At 40.7% G+C, this 20,220-nt stretch overlaps 1 long non-coding RNA gene across 1 annotated transcript in view; it reads left to right on the forward strand.

Moving 5' to 3' along the window:
* LOC133225799 (uncharacterized) overlaps positions 1-20,220 on the forward strand; it is a 145,655-nt gene that overhangs the window by 124,425 nt on the left and 1,010 nt on the right. The gene's annotated exons all lie outside the window — the stretch shown is intronic.

A 20,220-nucleotide genomic window follows, 5' to 3' on the forward strand; every position in this document is an offset into this window, starting at 1 on the left:
CCTTGTTCATCTGATCCTGAGACCTTTAGCCCCTGCAGTATGCTAAGAGGTTGTTACTCCTACAGGGTACCTTATGAGGAATGCAATGTGAGCTGCTCTTCAGTTGACATGGTTTTTTTCTCATAAAAGGATGATGTATCAGCTGAAGTGAGTAGCCTTTCTTGTAACATTTCAGCAATGATGCACTTTGCATTCCTGATTCTTGCTCTGTCACATGAAGAAATTCTTCAAACTGCTGATGTTGAGAGCTGGGTTTGCTAGTACAAGTCATCCCCACTTGTATACATGATCTTCACAGCTGCAGAAACCCCCCTAATTTCTTGCTAATACCTTAGCTTGAGATGCGTAATAATTTTAGCAGATATTGTAAACACATGTCCGCTTCCAACATCACCTGAGTTAATTATCAAAAAAGCCTGCTTCTGCAAAACATACACATCTATATAAAAAAAACTGTTTCAAGAAAGAGTATGAGTGTATGAAATCTGTGAGAGTATGAGTGGGTAAAATCAACTTAAAGGTTTTATATATAAATACCAGTTTACCCACTTATAAGATGGCACTTGGAATTTTTTTGCACTAATCTCATGTCAAAATTAGCCAGCATTTTGGCTGCAGTGGGGGACCTGCAGGTATCTAGAGCCACCCTGTCTCACAGGAGCACTTGAGGGGAAAACATCTTTAATTCTGTGGTATATACGAGAGGTTGCAGTCAGAGAACGGGCTGTGTGTTAACATGCCTTTATACTGTGGCTGGCACACAGCCTGGTTTTGTACAGCCCTGCTGTTATCTGGAGCCTCTAGGCACTACTGTAATATAAATATTCTGGAAGAATAATAGGGCTATTTGTGGTTGTTGAGGGCAGCTAATGTAGCTGGTATGCAGCATGTTTTTCAAGCCTTCATCTCTTATTTTTCCAAGCATCCAGCAGGAGAGAAGAAACAAACCACATTTTCTGTGCACAGACAGAAGGAATGAGAGGAGGGATGGATCACATCAAATGGATTTTGAGAGAGCCACAAAACACTTGTTGCTTGTTGTCCCGACACTGCAATATGATATTTGCATTGTGATGTTGTATCAATATGTGAGACGATCTGTCTTCTTGGGAATCTCATGCCTGGCAAAGCAGTTCCCAACTCAGAGGCTCACTTCTTTTAAAGGGATTTTGACTGTACATGTGCAAACAGCAGCCAATTCTTTGGGATCTCCAGAGCAATCTGTGTAGATTTAAACACTGAAAAACTTGAATGCTATACAGTTCCACAGGCAAACAATTCCAATGATTAGTTGGACTCCCAGGTATATCACCATATACTGAAAAGCGTATCAGCACGCCACTGAATATCAGGCAGTCTACCTAATGAACAGCATGGCAAAAGACAGTGTACAGGCTAAGAACAATAGTCAGTCTATCAAGAAAACCCTGAAACATCCATACCTTTGGATAGGCTTTGCACAGCAGGAACCATCTCTGTGTTTACTGCTGATTGAATCCATCACTGAAGGAATTGCTTCTATGACATTAAACGGGTTATCCCCTATGTGATACTTCTTATTTTTCTGGCTGTTTTTCAGAAGAGGTGGAGGAGGCAGTAACCGAGTGTGTTGTGTTACCACACACTCCAGTTTATATTTGAGAAAAATCATGCAGATGTCATAATCCCGTAACTCCTGAAATACGTTCCCCATGAACTGGTTTGGCTGTGTTTATCAGGGAATATTGCAGCTAGTACTTGGAGGATTTCAGAATCAGTGGGATTTGAATTAGGATTCTGAAATGAAACAGGAATTATTAGAAGAGAAATTCTGGACAGTAAATTGCACATTCTCTTTTGTTCCATCAAAGCTGTTTTCCCACCTTTCTGTGAGGAGCTGTAGGTGAATTTCTTCATAAGGAGCCATACTAAAGGTTTACAAGCCTCTGTAACAGCTAAAAAAACTAATAGGTCCCAGGAAGCTATGGAACTCAAACATGTATTTAGTCATGAATGTTTTTAATTAACAACATTTTTGCTTCCTTTAGCTTTGTCCTAGTTTGCTTTGTACCTGAAACACACCTAGTACAGATTCCTTGGGCTCAGAACCTTCCTTGCATCAGATTACCACAGGTCAGCAGCTCTGCCATGACTGTTCTCAGGCTATGTCTTGTTCCCCTATGACTGAGCTGAGGTAATTTACTCTTCTTTCGGAGCAGAGTACGAGACCTCAAATGGCACTACAATTACCGAATGTTAGGATCTTGCACACAGGCTGCTACCCCTGAATAGCTGATACCAGTAGCACACATATAGGGCACTCAGATAGGCTCAGTAGTTCCCACAACAGCAGTGGGATCTACACTTTTCAGGTGAGGATGTGTCATGGGCCTCTAAGGTGGAGACAGTGGGTAGCTGGCTGAGGATAAGGAGTTAAAGAAGCCTTGAGACTGGGCAACAAAAAAATTGCTTCTAAAGCATTTTTAAAATTTCATTCATGAGCACTGAAACAAGGTTTTATCACATCCTGCACTGTGTGTTTAATAGAAGTGGCTGACATGTTCCTATACAGGCTTAGCTACAGACTTGGAAGAGCTTTACTAGTGTCCACAACAAAATTATCTGCCTTGTATTAATCTGTTCCTGGTAGACCCAGCCTTGTTAAAAGTTAAAAAGGAGGGTTGTGTCCAGATCTGTCTGCTTCCAGGGCTTTGGTTTCAGTGTAGGTTTCTGGCACCCACACCTAAATCATTAATCCTGATAATAGCTATTACCAGTCACTTCACGAATTTATTTTTCCTCTCAGAAGACCTATATTTTATATATATTGATATATTTCTATACTCATAGAATCATAGAATAGTTAGGGTTGGAAAGGACCTTAAGATCATCTAGCTTCAACCCCCCTGCCATGGGCAGGGACACCTCACACTAAACCCTGTCACCCAAGGCTCTATCCAGCCTTGCCTTGAACACCGCCAGGGATGGAGCATTCACAACTTCCTTGGGCATATATTTATATATTTAAAAAAATATTTTAGTTATAAATATATATGTGTAAATTCTAAAGCATGAGTTACTTTACCTGTAGAAGATAATTAAAGATACTGCTATACTTAAGGATGTTACTGTTATGCACAGGTAACATTCTGCTGTTCCTTTCAACGGCAGTATGCAGTCAGAAGTAATTCTCAATGTTACTACCTGCCTCTCAATGTTAATTCCTGCCTGTTAGTTGTGCTATGCTAATACTTACCAGACTGAAGTGAGATAGAAACCTTGCTGTAGTTAGTACTGCACAGACATCTAGCAAGACAGTCCTCACTCTGCAGTGTAAACAGGGGTTGGCAGGGGACAGAAGGAAAAGATCCATCTGTTAGTGCCACCAAACAGGTGAGCAAGAGTCAGAACCATCCCCACCTTGGACAATGAACGCTCTATTAGAGAGACTCCCAGACCAATCCATTCAAGCCATCTGACTGCTCTACCATTTCTAATATTAGAAAATGATACTACTTTAACTTGCCCTTACTTCAGATTGAGCCATTACTTCATGTCATACCTACATACTATTATTTTTCCTTTATAACTATTTTATTATCTTGACTACTTTCAGTTTATTTTTATGCTTACCTAATAACTGCAATTCCTTTTCCCTTATGCCAATATATATTAGCTCTCTGCTTATTCTCACCATTCTCCTTGGGAACAGCATAATTGCACCACATTTTTCTTGACCTCTTGCTGATACTGCCTAGCTGGGTGCTGGGATTGAGAGAGGGACTGAGAATCCTAGGTTAAACAAATCCCTAATATCTAATTTTGCGAAAAGTTAAGGGAGAGAAGAGAAGGAAAACAGAAGTGGAAGAAAGTGACCAGACTTCCTTTAAGTCCCAAGTTCCAAGGTAAATTGCTGATATGAGGTCCGAGGATTTAGCCCTGCAAAACAATGCACTTTGGAAAGAACCACTTAAACTACACACAACCATGTTGTATGTACATGTAGGGAAACTGTTTTACTTGGCTGCAACCCCTTTGGGGAAAAAGAAAGATGTCAATGAAGGCATCATCTTTATGTGCAGAGACTGGTAAAAAAACCAAAATCCAACAGTAAAACTGACAGATTGTATGAAAGAGGGAAGATGAATAATGTCGAACATATTACAGTAGGATTACATTGACTGGTGTTATAGCTCCAGCTAAACTACTGCACTCATTTCTGGTTGCTTCATTTGCAAATGACCATTGCAGAGATGAAGCCAGACAAGAGTGCAACAAAATTATTAAAGACACAGCATGGAGGAATGGGAGAGCCTATGCCAGATGAAGTGAAAAAAAGCCTAGGATGACTTAATTTGAAAAGTGCAAAGTAATAGGGAAGATAAGAGACAAGAGATAATGAATTTCATTCTGTCCCATGGCCTAAATGCGAGTCAGCTCTTGATGAAATAAAAAAGACAAAAATTTAATATGGATCAAAGGAAATTTTGTTCTCAGTGCACCATAAGAGCCAGATATCTTGGCCTGACTTTTGTGAGCCTCACACAATTCAATGCAACATGGAAGTACAGCACTATTTTTAAGCTATTTCTGCTCCCTTCTGATAAGAGGACCATGGCTCTGTGTCCCGGGCCAGGTCTGCTGCTGCAGGACAGCAGGGTGCAAATTAAAAGGGTCATTTAGGTGGCCAGTGTGCTCATACTGCCCAGGACTGAGTCCTTGCTGACAATTCTGCTACAGAATTGCTTCATTTTCCATTAAATCTGCTGCAGATAATCCTGCTTTGCAGTATCACTCCTTGTTAGGTTCATAGTGTGCTTCTGCAGGTTTCTAGCCCTCTCAATGTGTCTGAGCTAGTAGTTGCCAACCTCAGTTGAGTATACAGATCTTTCAAGGGAAGTGTTTTTTCATGTTGCGTTTCATGTAGAGAGATAAACAGCATTTTTCACCTTTTGTTATTGTCTGAACAATGTAAGCACAAATACTGCTGAGGATCACAATGTCTCATGTATCTTGGGAATACATTATCCAGCAAGAGTAAAACAGAGGTAAAAGAGAGGAAAAATTCTTAATAGTTGCATCTCTCACTTATTTCATGACTTAGCAAAACTGCTGCCCGTTGAGATAATCTGTGTGGCCATTGTCTCCAGTTATTTGTCTTGATTCAGCTATCATGACTAGTATCCAGAGCATGCCAACTGGTAAGGGAAATAAAGGTTGAGATTATACCAGTTCAAAGGAGAGGAGGATTAAATCAAGAGGAATTTTGTGGACTTCCTTGAAGTGTCCATTTGCATTTACACTACTGTAATAATTTTGTGGTTGCTTGAAGCTCCTTTTCTGTCAAAAAATTCTTCCTGTCATCTTGGAAGCATCTGTCTAAAGCTACCTGATTGAGCTTTGGCTCTTAGGTTTTAATTAAGCTAAAGAAAGGATTCTTTTAATTAGGGCTCCTGATTGAAGGAGATCTAGGAACATTCCATGATTGTTGAAAGAGAGGAGGATTAGGAAGGAATTAACTCCCTAGGTTCTGGTTTTCTGGCTGTCTATGGTACCCTGAAAGAATACATTGACAACTGCTTCATGAACAGATAAAATTGAAGACTTTGGTGACACAGGAGTGAAATACCATATATTTGAGGAACTCTCTACATTCAGATGATGAAATCCGCTAAGAAATCAGTAACCTGAAAAAGCCTTATATAATTACTTGTAGAGAGAAGAAAAAGGTTGAATTCTGTATTGTCAGAAAGTCAGGCTAAGGCCTTCCAGCTGCATTTCATAGAGGTAATAGTGTTTCTGAGAAATGAGTAAGTTGAAATGGTCATCCTCCAGGAACTTAGACTATTCAACTACAGGAAAGCATTTTAAGGAAAAACAGTCAAAGTACAATACCAGAGAATAAATGCAGGTTTGGTTTTAAAAGACAGTGGGGTTGTTCAAGTAAACTTGATATAGAATAAGGTTATAAAGGAGATATGGCAATGACAGTAACTGAGGTTAAACTATAAAACAATGTTAGCACCAAAATCAGACTTTACATCTGCACATGGCAGGTACAAAAGGGGTATGTGTCTGGTTGCTCATGAAAATGTATTTATATATTGGTAGATAAAACACTTTTCACAGTATGACACACCAAAACCTCAAAAGTTTGGGGTAGGTACTGGACTTTGAAATCACTTTAATTGAAGTTTACTAAGCTTTCAAAATTACACAGTGTAAAGCAGGCACTGTTTTTTAATGTGGTTCAACCAGCCCAGCTCCAAAAATCTGTGTGTTTTGTAACACAGCCCCCATAACTATTTACAATTGAGTAAGGTGATTTCCCCTGGCCCACAAATAAAATTGCACTGGCAGAACTGGGATAAGGGCAGAAAAATTAAAACTCTCAGTACTCCTTATTCTTGCCACTAGATTAAACTTCTGCTTCCACACTTCAGCACAGTACAGCCTTCATTAGGAAAAAACACTTTAAACAAACAGATGAAGTGCACATAATATTTTTACTCCTCAAAATCTGGAATACTATGTGCCATTAACACTGAGTCATTGAAATTGCTCCAAAATGAAGTATTATAGTGTGTTGTGCCAATGCCTTGGAAGTCTTTATGTTAAGGTTTCAACAAAGGAAACCAAAACAAAACTCCAAATCTGAAATTTCCAGTTTAGGCATCACATTTCAGTCCTAATGCATGGGAAGTAAAAAGTATTATGAGCCATCATGTCCACACAGAGAGGCAGATAAAAGTCTAAAGTCAACAAAGATCAGACTGCAAATATGATACACATTTAACTGAAGATAATTAACCACTGGAACAGATGGTTAAAGGATGTGGTAAATTAATCGCCTTGAGTCTTTAAATCAAGATTGTATGTCCTTCCTTCTGAAAAAGATGGCACATTTAGCTATAAATTATTGGGCTTGATGGTGGTATTGCTGGGTGAAATGCTCTGGACTGTGTCATATGCACGAGGTCAGAGTTGATGAACATAATGATCCATCCTTCCAGACCTTACCTTACATGAATCCATTATGTGAGCTTGAGAAGTTTTATATTTTAACAAAGCAGTTACAGACTGTTAGGTTCTCAGTGTGCAGCTTTAGAAGTTTCTAAATACTCTTTCATTCTATGTTGTAAAGGGTCTGAATTAATCTTGTTAATATTGTTTAAAAGCACGCAACTGTAAAATATGAACATGCTTTGGTTTTAACACATTGATTACCAAATCTCACTAAACCAAAAAATGATCCTCAGGTAAACACTGATAGTGGATTCCCCCACGTTCATTGCTTCAGCTTTTGGGTGGGTGCTGGAAAATTTTCTTCTGCATCTTTTCTTGGGCAATGTGAAAGAAGTGACATGTCTGGTGTAAACAGAGGTTCATCACACTGAGATGTCTCCACTTTTGATTGTTTGAAGAGTTCTGTGACTACTCCAGCACTCATGGATGTGCCAAAACTGTAGTCTACTGCTCCCTAGTCTGTTCTTTTCCATCAAAGTACCAGCTTGCCTTGTGATAGTTCCTGTTTTTTCTTCACAGTGCATACGCTTTTATTATCTTTTAGGTGAGACCTGGGCTGGGATTCAGGTGCCAGAACACAGGCATCTAGTACTATCTCAGATGGTCTTGAATATCATGCCTGGACTTCACTGTGTCTGTGAAGAGTGTAGAACTCTAGCCTCATAGTTTTCTGGAGCAGCAGCTGGAAACTAGATAGAATAGTCAAAGCCATGTGAACTGGCAGTGGATGCCTGTATTAATGAAAAGTTTTTGGTCATTAAAAATTCCAGTGAGCTCTTGGTGGAGAGTCCCAAAACACTGGTCTAATCATGCTGCAATGTGATATATTACTTTCTGCCATCCAAACTTCATCCCCACAGTTTTACTTCTTGTTCTGTGCTACTGTATTGTGGTGCTGAACACTTCTGTGCAGTTGCTGAATTTCAGAATGCACTCATCTGTGGTGATGATTCTTGACAGATATATTGTTTTGTAAAATGTTTTGGGATCATTCCTTAATATATCTTTGATGTTTAAGATCCCAAAGCACTCTGTGAGAATTTTATATAGAAAATGCTGGGTTCTCCTCTCTTGTTACAGTACAAAGAAGACATGACTAATGATGTTGGGGGTCTCTGGTATCTAACATTCAACTTTTCACCAAAGAAACATTTGAAGAGTCATTCAAAGAGAGACTGCTGAGCCCTTTGTGGGTCCTAAGCTGAACACCCCATGGTAAAAGCACCCCAGAATTACAGTTTCCTCAAAGAAATCTTGGTCTTAGTGAATTTTAATTGTCATTCCATGCACGTTAGCATCTTTTGTGATTATGAGAAACAGCCTTGAATGTCTACAAGGCAGTTTTTAGTCAAGCACCAGGGAAATAACATTTTGAATATCTAGCCCCCTAATGCTGCTTAAATTAAATCAGTTTCTCTCCTCTCCTTTCTCTTTTCTTAATTCTGATTGACCCTCCATACTCATTTGAATTATATTATTTTTCTGTCTTCATCTATTCTCAAAGTTTATAGTCCCTTGGTTAGATAACCATAAATATTCAGCCCCTCTCATATATAACCAAGATTAAAGTTCTGTATATAAATCTGGCAGCAAAGTGGTATTTTTGCTCACTTTAGAGTTGTAAATATATTTCTTCAGTAATGACTGAACAATAATTCATCATTTTCACTTTTTTAATCCCCACATAAATATGCAAACCAAAACTGCAACAAATGTTTTTGCTGGAAGCTGGCTGTTGCACATAAACACCTGAGAAACCCAGGTTATGTCTGTGAACAAATGTAGCTGCTGATTCCTTCCATATTAGAAGTCTGTTTCACTTGCGTTGCAATTAGAAGTTGTACAATAGACCACATGGAAAGAAAGGCCATTGAGTCAACTTCCCTTCATGGTGTATGGTCTAGCACCTGTGATCTTTTGCTTAGGTATATAATAATCTAATCAGCACTGTACTACTTTAAGCTCATTTATTTTCTGAATCCCATACATACTCCTACACACACAGCTGTGTTCAGCTTTGTGGTGGATCCCACAGGTCTGCCCAGGCAAATATGTGGATTTGCTTACTGCAGGTGATGCATGGATGGACTGTAAGGGATGCTGCTTTCAAACTCCCTGCACACCACTTCAAAGTACAGCATTGCTAACTAAGGATAAACTTATCTGCCCACATGTTTTCAAGGCTATTGCTGGCTCCAGCACTCATTGCTACATCCTGTGGGAAGGGGTGGAATCAAAGCCATGGACCCCTGCACAAGGTTTACTGTGGGCTCTATCGTGTTGACAGCCAACTTAATAGTTGTCTGTTATGCTGACTAACATCAGGGTTGCAGCATGGCTCCTTGTGGCAGCCCTGGGAGAGAGGCACTAGATGTAACGCTCTGTAGGGCTTCAGGATCAAAGTTCTCCCATCTTTAAGTACTACATCTGTACAGGTTGTGAATTTTAAGTAAATAAATCTGTGGCACCCATCCAGACTTCACATACATGCATAACTGATGGCCTCATTTCTCGACAGTCCTCTTCTGAGAGTCTACATCAGCAGCTCTCTGCATGGCAGTCTATTTTCTCTGACTTAGTTTCCTAGTGCTGCTCACTCTCTAGTTCTCTCCTTCCAAACTACACTTTCCTTCATATAAATTCCTCTGCAAGGTCTATTCTCTAAACCAGTTCAAATCCTTAACAAGATGCTTTTCACCTAGTAAAACAAGACACTTCGTCAATTGTTCCATACTGCACATTAACTGCCTTTTACATTCCCTGCTGCACCTGCGTCTCTCTCTTCCTCTATGTCCCCAGCACCCAGCCAGATGGGAAGCTGTATCTATCTCTCACACACACATGAACCTGCATACACAGTCTGGTCTTACTGTCAGGTAGTTCTACCACAAAGCTCTTGACCATAAGTGAGGTTAGATTATACATCCAAGGGGTTTGGCAGACTCATGCACTCTATTTTCACCCACTCAGTCCCCTTTTAAAATCCACTCTTCTAGACAAAAATAAAGACTGATTGAAGTTAATCTCATTTTAATCTAGTTTTGGGGTACAGACTCTTAGCCTGCGGAATAAGCTTGGATGATCCATATTCTAGATAGAGTGCTTTCAGAACCTGAGCTTTCTTACAAATAAAAATAAATTATAGCTCCATGATTGCTAAAAAAAAAAAAAAGTTATAAATATACTGTGTTTCCAAGCCTGGATATAGAGGGAGAGGTGTTATTTTGTAACGACTCACGTAATGCAACAAGGAAAAAAATTAGGCAAGGTTTTGGACACAAAAGCTTATTTCAAATATGCGCACAGCCTGACCTATATTTGAGCTCAAATTCTGTCTGCATTGAGTATGTTAGGGTGTTAATTCTCCAGCTTCACAATGGTGTATTAGCCTCAACAGGAACTGGTTCATTTTAGTGGCTGGAAATTGTTGCAAAGATAAAAAACTGCAGATCAGAAGGAAAAGCAATAGATGATGGAGCAATTATTGGGCCCAACCACAGCAGTCTGGCCAGGGGAAGTTGTTTTCCTTCTGAGTCAAGCCAGTAGTCAGGTAACTAACTCAACTAATAAGTATTAGAATCACTAGAGAAAGGCGAAACTTTTCATCTTGTTGCAAACTTCCCATCAATATAAGAGAAGGTTTGTAGAAGTAGAGAGCCCTTGATTTATTCACACAGGGACCAGACTAGAATCAAATTGCTTCAAGGAATTTGTCCTCTTTCCTTCTTCACCAATGAACTGCTTCTCAGAATCATCTCCTGACTGCTCTTCCCCATTTTGTAGTAGCTGGATGTTTCTCAGATGACAGCTAAAACTGGAAGCAGCATGTTATCTCTAGGAAAGTAATACAGGTTGGTCCCCTAGGCAGTGCTTCAGGCTCCAGATCCATATAAAACACAATGCTCAGAGTGTGCAGTTTGGTTCAGATGGAGGAACAGGCTTTTGTGTGTTAAAGGATGATACCAGACAATGGGAGGCCAATTCTTGAAACCTACCCTCAGATACCACCAAGAAAGACCAGATCTTATGCTCTACTCAGCAAGCAAGAGACGGGTGAAGCTGGAGGCCAAAAAGCCACCCAATTCCTTTAATCTTAAAACCATCTTTGTACTTGGGTAGTGTCTGATGCAGGTTCAAGACCTGAAGGCTACTTTGTTTTATGCTTTTGCTAAAAGAAAGTGAAGGATGAATTCCCAAGAATGCTTAGGCCCATGTGTAACTCTTGCTTATGATCTCTGAAGACCAAGGGCCCTTCAGGTCAGGATTTAAAGAATGTGGGTTTTAGGGAGATATTGTCTACTATTATACAAAACACCCTAGATCGAAAACATGAATCAGTTCTGTTGCAATTTCATCCTGTATGCATGGAAAATTCTTTTAAAGTTTGGAATGAGAAAACCAGTCCTCTCCTTCACTGCGGTTAGTAACTGCCACATATGAATTACAACAGAGTCCAGACAGTACTCAACTTTGCTGTCAATAAAATTTTATTCCTGCCTTTGCTGTGAGTCATTGCTACGTGATAATCGTAACTCATTTTCATGTTTTGGTTTTGCTTCCTGCTCTAGAACTCAGGACGTGGGAATCATAGAATCATAGAATAGTAGGGTTGGAAAGGACCTCAAGATCATCAAGTTCCAACCCCCCTGCCATGGGCAGGGACACCTCGCTCTAAACCATATCACCCAAGGCCTCGTCCAACCTGGCCTTGAACACTGCCAGGGATGGAGCATTCACAACCCCCTTGGGCAACCCATTCCAGTGCCTCACCACCCTAACAGGAAAGAATTTCCTCCTTATAGCCAATCTAAACTTCCCCTGTTTAAGTTTGAACCCATTACCCCTTGTCCTATCACTACAGTCCCTAACGAAGAGTCCCTCCCCAGCATCCCTATAGGCCCCCTTCAGATACTGGAAGGCTGCTATGAGGTCTCCACGCAGCCTTCTCCAGGCTGAACAGCCCCAACTTTCTCAGCCTCTCTTCATATGGGAGGTGCTCCAGTCCCCTGAACATACTCGTGGCCCTCCTCTGGACTTGTTCCAACAGTTCCATGTCCTTTTTATGTTGGGGACACCAGAACTGCACACAATACTCCAGGTGAGGTCTCATGAGAGCAGAATAAAGGGGCAGGATCACCTCCTTCGACCTGCTGGTCACGCTCCTTTTGATGCAGCCCAGGATATGGTTGGCTTTCTGCGCTGCAAGCTCACACTGCCGGCTCATGTTCATTTTCTTATCGACCAGCACCCCCAAGTCCTTCTCCTTGGGCTGCTCTGAATCTCTTCTCTGCCCAGCCTGTAGCTGTGCCTGGGATTGCTCCCACCCAGGTGTACGACCTCGCACTTGGCATGGTTAAACTTCATGAGGTTGGCATCAGCCCACCTCACAAGTGTGTCAAGGTCCCTCTGGATGGCATTCCTTCCCTCCAGCATATCAACTGAACCACACAGCTTGGTGTCATCAGCAAACTTGCTGAGGGTGCACTCAATCCCACTGTCCATGTCAGCAATGAAGATATCTCTTATTATATGCCTGGATGAAGCTTAGAATAGGAGGTGGGAAGCTTTGTTGAAAATCTCTACTTGCTATTTCCATATGAGCAAATTCTGTTAAACAGCATTGCAGCTGTTTGTCCTGGAGTTGGAAACAGGAGTAACTGGAATAGCATATTTACATTTTGCTGCCATCTAGTCAGGGAAAAAGCAAATGTATGAAATATATGAGTTCAAATGGTTATGTGTGAAACATGGCCTACTAACTTCAGACTTGGGATAGCTACAGTTGATCAGCTACACTAATGCATATTTCTTGAGTGACTTGTGGTGAGTTTGTTAATAAGGTTTAAAATTAAGACATTTGTAATTACACACCTTATGGTGCTGTTAAGAGTGTAATTCACTGAAGGCTTGAAGAACTCAGAAGCTGGTATCAGGAATGTCATCTGAATGCCTATAGCATTCATAGTGTGCTGTGATAACCCAGCTCTGTGCTCGTTTCAGGAGTCCAGAGCAAAGCTGTAAGAGGAGGTAAGGACCAGGCTCACAAATGTGGAATTTATTGGTATTCAAAACCCACGCAAGAGGCTTTACATCATTTTGTTTAGGGGCTGGTGTCTTTGTGTTATGCATGCACAAGAAGGGAGAAAGCAAGGACAGGTAGCTGCTATATGAAATACGGATCTAGGTTGTACCTTGATTTCAAATTACTACGCTGACATGGTACCATTGCAAGAGAGCAATTAGAAATGGGCATTTTTGTCTCTGACCTCAGATTGCTTATGACAACACTGGAGCATTGTGTATGGAGTAAACAATGTATATTAATGTCTACTGCATTATTGTCCTACTGCTGTGCCAACATTCTTGTGTATGGGTGCAAGTGGTATTTTGTAAGAGTCGGGGGCAGGGGGGAGGCGTGGGTGGAGTCCAAATGTGTCTTTGTAGCTTTCCCCCTTTACTTTTGGATAACAAAGACCCTTGTATATTTTCCCCCTTTGTAATACCCTAAGATGCAACTCCCTCTGGGATTCCCTAATCTGTGTATCAGAGGCAGTCCTATAATCCCATATAATTGTATTAGTCTCAATAGCAGATTAGCTCCAAGTACCCCTACAGACAACGAGCTGTCAGCTCTGCTATTGTTTCCCACATAATGTGATTCCAGAGAGCAAAGAAGAAAAGCGGCTGAGAGCCCTCTGTCTCACATTACAGCCCACAGTTTCTAAACCAATTAAGAAAAAGGGATTTACAGTCAACTGGATTAGGGTTCTGTTTATATTATCCCATATTTCTTTTTTATAATACCTTCCATTTTCTATCTAGCCTTGTAATCAACTACCCTTTTCTCTGCCTTTTGAAACACCCATCCGTGTCCTTACCTATTCATTTACCAATCCATCTCACATGTAGGAGTTCAGCCATCTGTCTGGTTAACTTCACCAGCCTGCTTTACTGCATATTTGTTTAGAGGACACATGGTGCATGAAGCATACCAAGTAATGCTGAGATTAAAACCAGTGCCTGATTTCAGATCAGTTTCAAGATGACCTCACTAATGTAAGTGCATTTGTGTGACAGTGTTTGGGCAAATTTCTCCATTCTGCTAACTAAAATGTTCTACCACTATCCTATCACAGCAAAATAATGCTGGTATGCAGCAAGGTGCTCAACCATTATTCAGCAGGAAAATGCTACCTATAAAATCCTTCAATCCTTCCTCACAGAGGCAACAGTAAAATGACACTCTGGAAGCACTTGTGTTAGTAAGATGAAAGATCATCTTGCTAGTTTGGTCCTTGATCTGGTCATAGAATCTGATGCCCTGCTCCAATAGAAGTGTCCCTTTTGCTATGACAAGAGGTAATGCTCGCTGGAGGATGTAGGCTAAAACACTACTTCACCTGAGAACAGGCATCAGCAATCAAGAGGCTGGGATGTGATTGCCACTAAGGACTGTGCTCTCAAAAAGACATACAAAAGGCCATGAATCAGCTACCAATAGTAATTGTTTGCTGTTATTTCATCAAAATAAATCAATAAAACAAAATTAACACAATCCATATTGCCAGAAATGTCTCTGTTATCATCCTGCAGGGTAAATTACCTTACATTCCCTTGAATTCCTAATTCAGCATAAATTTGCACTAAGGGACGTTAGCACGTTCAGGTGACTGTGATTTTATGTGTTTTCCTAGATGGAAGTTGCCCAGTGAATATGTTTCTTTATGGTTCGTTCTTATGACAAAATGAGTTTGGGGCTGTCTTTTCTCTGAATGGGGGCTCTTTTCCTATTGAGTACCATTTCTCAAAAGTATTTTTCCCAATCAGCTCAATATTTAAACAGGCTTAAATTTTAAATCTCACTGTACAAATCCACTCAGATTTTTAAATTACAGTAATACTTCACCAGGTTTCATTTTTAAGGCAGTGCAATATGTATAATTCATTCCATGAATCTTAGATAAGGTTGATATTATGATACAGTGCAATTTGCTGCCTTGCAATGAAGCTTCACAGCTAAGGTGAGTTCTTCCACTTCAGGCTGTAGCTTTATTACAAATGGTTTTAAAAGAAATAAGGATGAAAAATGAGAAATTAAGTGTTCCCATAGCTGGAGAGCTCCACAACCAATGGCTCTTTTAGCTCTTGTTCATGGAGTGCTTATGGCAAAGTACTGCTCCACCTTACAGTTTCCTTGGGGCATTGATGACCACCAAAAGATTAAAGCAAATAGGCAAAAGTTTTCAAAAGCAATGATTAGCTTCCACTACTTTAACAGTTGGGTCTCAAATGTAATGTATTTAAAGATGGTCTTTTTTTTTTTTTTTTCAGTTTAGTGTTTCTTGCTCCTAATGCCACCAGCCAAAACCGGTAAGAAATACAGAACGGCTTGAGCTCCAAATAAGCCCATGAACTATAAATGTATGCAGACACCCCAGGCATAGTTACTGTAACAATGCCCATTCCAGCTCTCTTTTGATTGTTTCTGCAACATCGACCCCAGTGAGTACCATCAGAGGGTTTGCTGAAGTTTCCCAGTATCCCAATAACAACAAGTGCTTGCAACCCCCTTTTATAACCAGTCAGCAAGGAAAATTACTCAAGCCAGGCATCTAAAAATGGAGATACCCCAAATAACAAATTAATCATGACCCTGGACCAGCTGGGTGCTGCTTGTATGACAGCAGTTGATTCAGGAGCCAGATGGCAAATGAACTGTATACTGTTATATGATGATGGAAAATCATTCAGGATCCAGATGGAGGTAGATTGCCAGTTTGACAGTCTTAATGTAGGCTACTTAGTGCCTATTTTCCAACAGTGGCATAGTTATCTCCAATACTTATGAAGATTTTTGCAGCAGTATGAGTGTATACTTTGTGATGGCCTAAGGATGTAAGAATGCATTAGTGTTAAGGTGGACAGTTGCCAACACTTCAGCATTACTCAGGTTTGTCAAGCTTTGGTTCTGGCGTGCCCTAGCAGAGCTGTTACAATCAGCACTAGCTACATTTTTTGCTGGTAAACATTCACAAGATTTATTAGCCTAGACACAAGTTGTGAGCATAGCTTCTAAAGCTTTCCGGCAGTAGCAATCTGGAAAAATTGATGTTTACACAGAAATCCTGTACCGTTCATAATTTGAAGATGCTGCTGCCATGGTGTATTTCTGTCAGCTTGCCCAGAATCAAATCTCTTAGTGATAACCACAGAGGGATAGGAATATCCAACTCATCATGGAGAGGTGGAATCAAACTGAATACAGAAATACTTGGTTGGCAAAGAAAGGATAGGTATTGGAGGAATTATTAAACAGTTATTCTGTATTCACCTTCAAAGATATTACTGGAAACACTTCTCTTTCCTATATGGTTCTCATTTTTATAATGAAGACCACTTCAAAATTACCAAAATGGGGTATCTGTTTGAAACATTCTGCCTTTCCTTGTTTTTCTTGAAAGGCAGTAAGCAGAAAAAAAACATTTGTGGTATGGTGACATTAAAAAAGGCATGACCAACATCCAAAAACCAGCAAATGGAAATTTAGTACAAGTTTACAAGAAACATAGGCATAATCTTTAAAAGCTATGCTTCTGCTTTGCTTTTCTTGTATAAAGAAAGCCTGAAAGGTTGTATATATTTTTAAGAATGAGCTGATTTTAACTTGGTTTTTACATCAGCAATATCAGGACTGGCATCTCTCTTCTGTAGTTTCATAGAAAGCCTTGCAGCATGTTGATCATTGCATCTGTATTGAATCTTTAGTACTAGAAGTTGGTGTTCTTATGAGAAAAAAACAAATGGCAAATAGTTTTGAATAAGCTGAGGATAAACCTCTTCACCTGCTGATTTCCCATCACAGGATAAAAGCCTTGTGAATTTTATACTGTGGTGATTTTGGTAACTTCAGTAATTGCATAGTTTTCCTGAGATGAAGGTACCTGAAATTTTAACATATGGAAAAACTGCGGTTGGAAGTAGGGTTACTCTTTAAAAAAGCAAACATTTTTTCAGACCCTTCTATATCATAAGAAGAACGCAAAAGCCACATCACTACCCATTTCTTTCTACCTCCAATAGCTTAGTAACATACCAAAGAAAAAGCTCCTTGATAAAACAATTGTTCGTTAGCTCCCTTCTTTTAGTTATTGGCTGAGTGTTTCTTCTCTAAACAGTATTTCCAAGAGACTCACCTCTTATCCATCTCCTCTCAAGCAAAAATAGGAGGATTAATACTGCTTACATTGCAAACACCAGAAGACAACTACTTAAACATCTTCGCATATAATATAAAGTGTAGGAAGCCTTCTTCTATTACTCATTTTTCAGAGCATCTCTAGTTTCAGCTCCATTCCTAAGAAATCTACTAATTATTAGATCTTGTTGGCAAAGCAGTAGGTTAAATGTATCCAAAAGGCTTTTGGACAAGGTAGAGTTCTTTGCTATGAAGTAGTCCAGTGGTAAGACTGGCATAGTGAACTAAGCAAATGAACCTGAAATGCAAACCCCAAACTTATTTTCTAGTACCCACAGTCTGAAAAAGTCAGTCCTAAAAAGTACATAGTATTATGTTGCCAATACACTGATGCCTACTTGCATTTACTGTGTGTGTTCTTCTAGTTGCAAAGTTTTTCCAGACAGCATTTAAACTTTTTGAACATACATAAATTGAGTTTTATAACTTAGATCTAATAGTTACTATAAAATCTGTAGGTAATAAAATACAGGCAACCATAAAAGCAGGTTTTTTACCTTGATTGTGATGAAGTTAACAGCTAGCTTTTATGATTAATCTTTTATAGGTTGTAAAGCACACAGATTATATGGCATATGAACCCACAACAGGTACCACGTAGCATCAATCTAATACACATCACCCGAATGAATTTAGCAGAAATTATTTCCTGTTAACTAATAAATGCCACAAACACATTTGTACAAAATAAACCCACTTTGTACAAAGTCTTGCTAGATATTTCAGAGCACATTGTCAAATAATTTGGGGATATGGATTAGATATAGGGAATAAAGGAATGTAAAAGACAGAGTGCCAGGCAAGCCCCACAGACTATTACCCACTTCTGGTGATACATGTGGGTGCTAGGGATATAGCTAGTAGTAGCCTGGGGAACATAAAAAAGGACTCCAGAGCTCTGGGAGAGGTGGTTAAGGGCTCTGGAGCTCAGATTGTCTTTTCATCTATTTTCCAGGATACAGGGGAGGACCTAAAAAAAGCCAGGAGGATTGGCCAGGTTAATAAATGGTTAAAAGGCTGGTGTCATAGTCAGGGGTTTGGGTGTCTTGAACATTGGACCCAAGTTTGTAGGCCAGGTCTAGCAGGGGCTGGTGGAGCTGGTCTGAGCACAGTTTTGGTAGGAGGCTTGCCAGACTGGTCAAGGATGCTTTAAACTAGATGTGTTGGGGGAGGGGGGCATCATTCCATTCCAACACACCCAGTCAGTTGCCAGCACCTATAATAAATGATAGGAGCAATGTAGAGATATTCCAGCTGCTCCAGCCAATGAGACAGCTTCATTTGGAGCTTGGCTTAGATGCCTCTATACAAATGCCCATAGCATGGGTAACAAACAAGAGGAATTAGAGATGTATGCATGTCTATGGGAGTATGATATAATAGGCATCGCAGAAACATGATGGGATAGTTCCTATGACTGGAGTGTTGGAATGGAAGGTTACAGACTCTTTAGGAAAGACAAGCTTGGCAGGCGCGGAGGGGGAGTTGCCTTTTATGTTAGGGATAGGCTGGAGAGTATCGAGCTCTGTCTGGGGATGGGTGAGCAGTTAACAGAGAGTTTGTGGGTCAGGGTTAAAGGGAAAACAGCGATGGGAGACATTACTGTGGGGATCTGTTACAGGCTGCCTGATCAAGGAGAACCTGCGGATGAAGCACTCTATAGAGAGGCAGGAAAAGCCTCACACTCACAAGCCCTTGTTCTCATGGGTGACTTCAACCACCCTGACATCTGTTGGAATGATGGTACCCCCTGGCACAAGCAATCCAGGAGGTTCCTCGATTGTGTGGAAGACAACTTCCTCCTGCAAGTAATAGAGGAGCCAACAAGGAGAGGTGCCATGCTTGACCTCGTCCTCACCAAGAGGGAAGTGTTCGTTGGAAATGTGGCACTCCAGGGCAGCCTTGGATGCAGCGATCACGAGATGGTCGAATTTGAGATCCTCAGGAGAGTGAGAAGAGCGTGCAGCAAGCTCACTGCCCTGGACTTCAAGAGAGCAGACTTTGGCATCTTCAGGAACCTGCTTAGTAAGGTTCCATGGGATATATCCCTAGAGGGCAGAGGGGCCCAAGACTCTTGGTTGATATTCAAGGATCACTTGCTACAAGCTCAGGAGTGTTGCATCCCAACTACAAGGAAGTGCAGCAGGAGGGCCAGGAGACCTCCTTGGATGGATAAGGAGCTGCTGAGGAAAATTCAAATGAAAAAAGAGTCTTATAGAAAGTGGAAGCAAGGACAGGCGGCCTGGGAAGAGTACAGGGATGTTGTTCAGGCAGCTAGGGACCAGGCTAGGAAAGCTAAGGCCCAGTTAGAATTAAACTTGGCTAGGGATATTAAGAATAACAGGAAGGTATTCTACAGGTACATAGCAGATAAAAAACAGACTAGGGAGAACGTAGGCCCCTCAGGAAGCTCTTGGGAGAAATAGCTACACAGGATTTGGAGAAGGCTGAGGTTCTGCATGACTTCTTTAGCTCGGTCTTCACTGGCAAAGGCTCTGACCGCACCACCCAAGTCTTTGAAGGCAGATGCAGGGACTGTGAGAATGAAGACCTTGGGCCCACTGTAGGAGAGGAACTGGTTCGAGACCATCTTAAAAATCTGAACGTTCACAAGTCCATGGGTCCTGATGAAATCCATCCGTGGATCCTGAAGGAGCTGGTGAATGAAGTTGCTAAGCCGCTGGCCATCATATTTGAAAAATCATGGCAGTAAGGTGAAGTTCCCGATGACTGGAAAAAGGGGAATATAACCCCCATTTTCAAGAAGGGGAAAATGGATGACCCGGGGAATTACAGACCAGTCAGTCTCACCTCTGTGCCTAGCAAAATCTTGGAGCAGATTCTCCTGGAAGGCATGCTAAGGCACATGAAAATCAACAAGGTGCTTGGTGACAGCCAGCATGCCTTCACTAAGGGGAAATCCTGCCTGACCAATTTGGTGGCTTTCTATGATGGGGCTA

The sequence above is a fragment of the Neopsephotus bourkii genome, unplaced genomic scaffold (assembly GCF_033783945.1).
Source record: "Neopsephotus bourkii isolate Nb327-2 ecotype Australia unplaced genomic scaffold, CSIRO-AGI_Nbou_v1 NB_196, whole genome shotgun sequence".
Lineage (NCBI taxonomy): Eukaryota > Metazoa > Chordata > Aves > Psittaciformes > Psittacidae > Neopsephotus > Neopsephotus bourkii.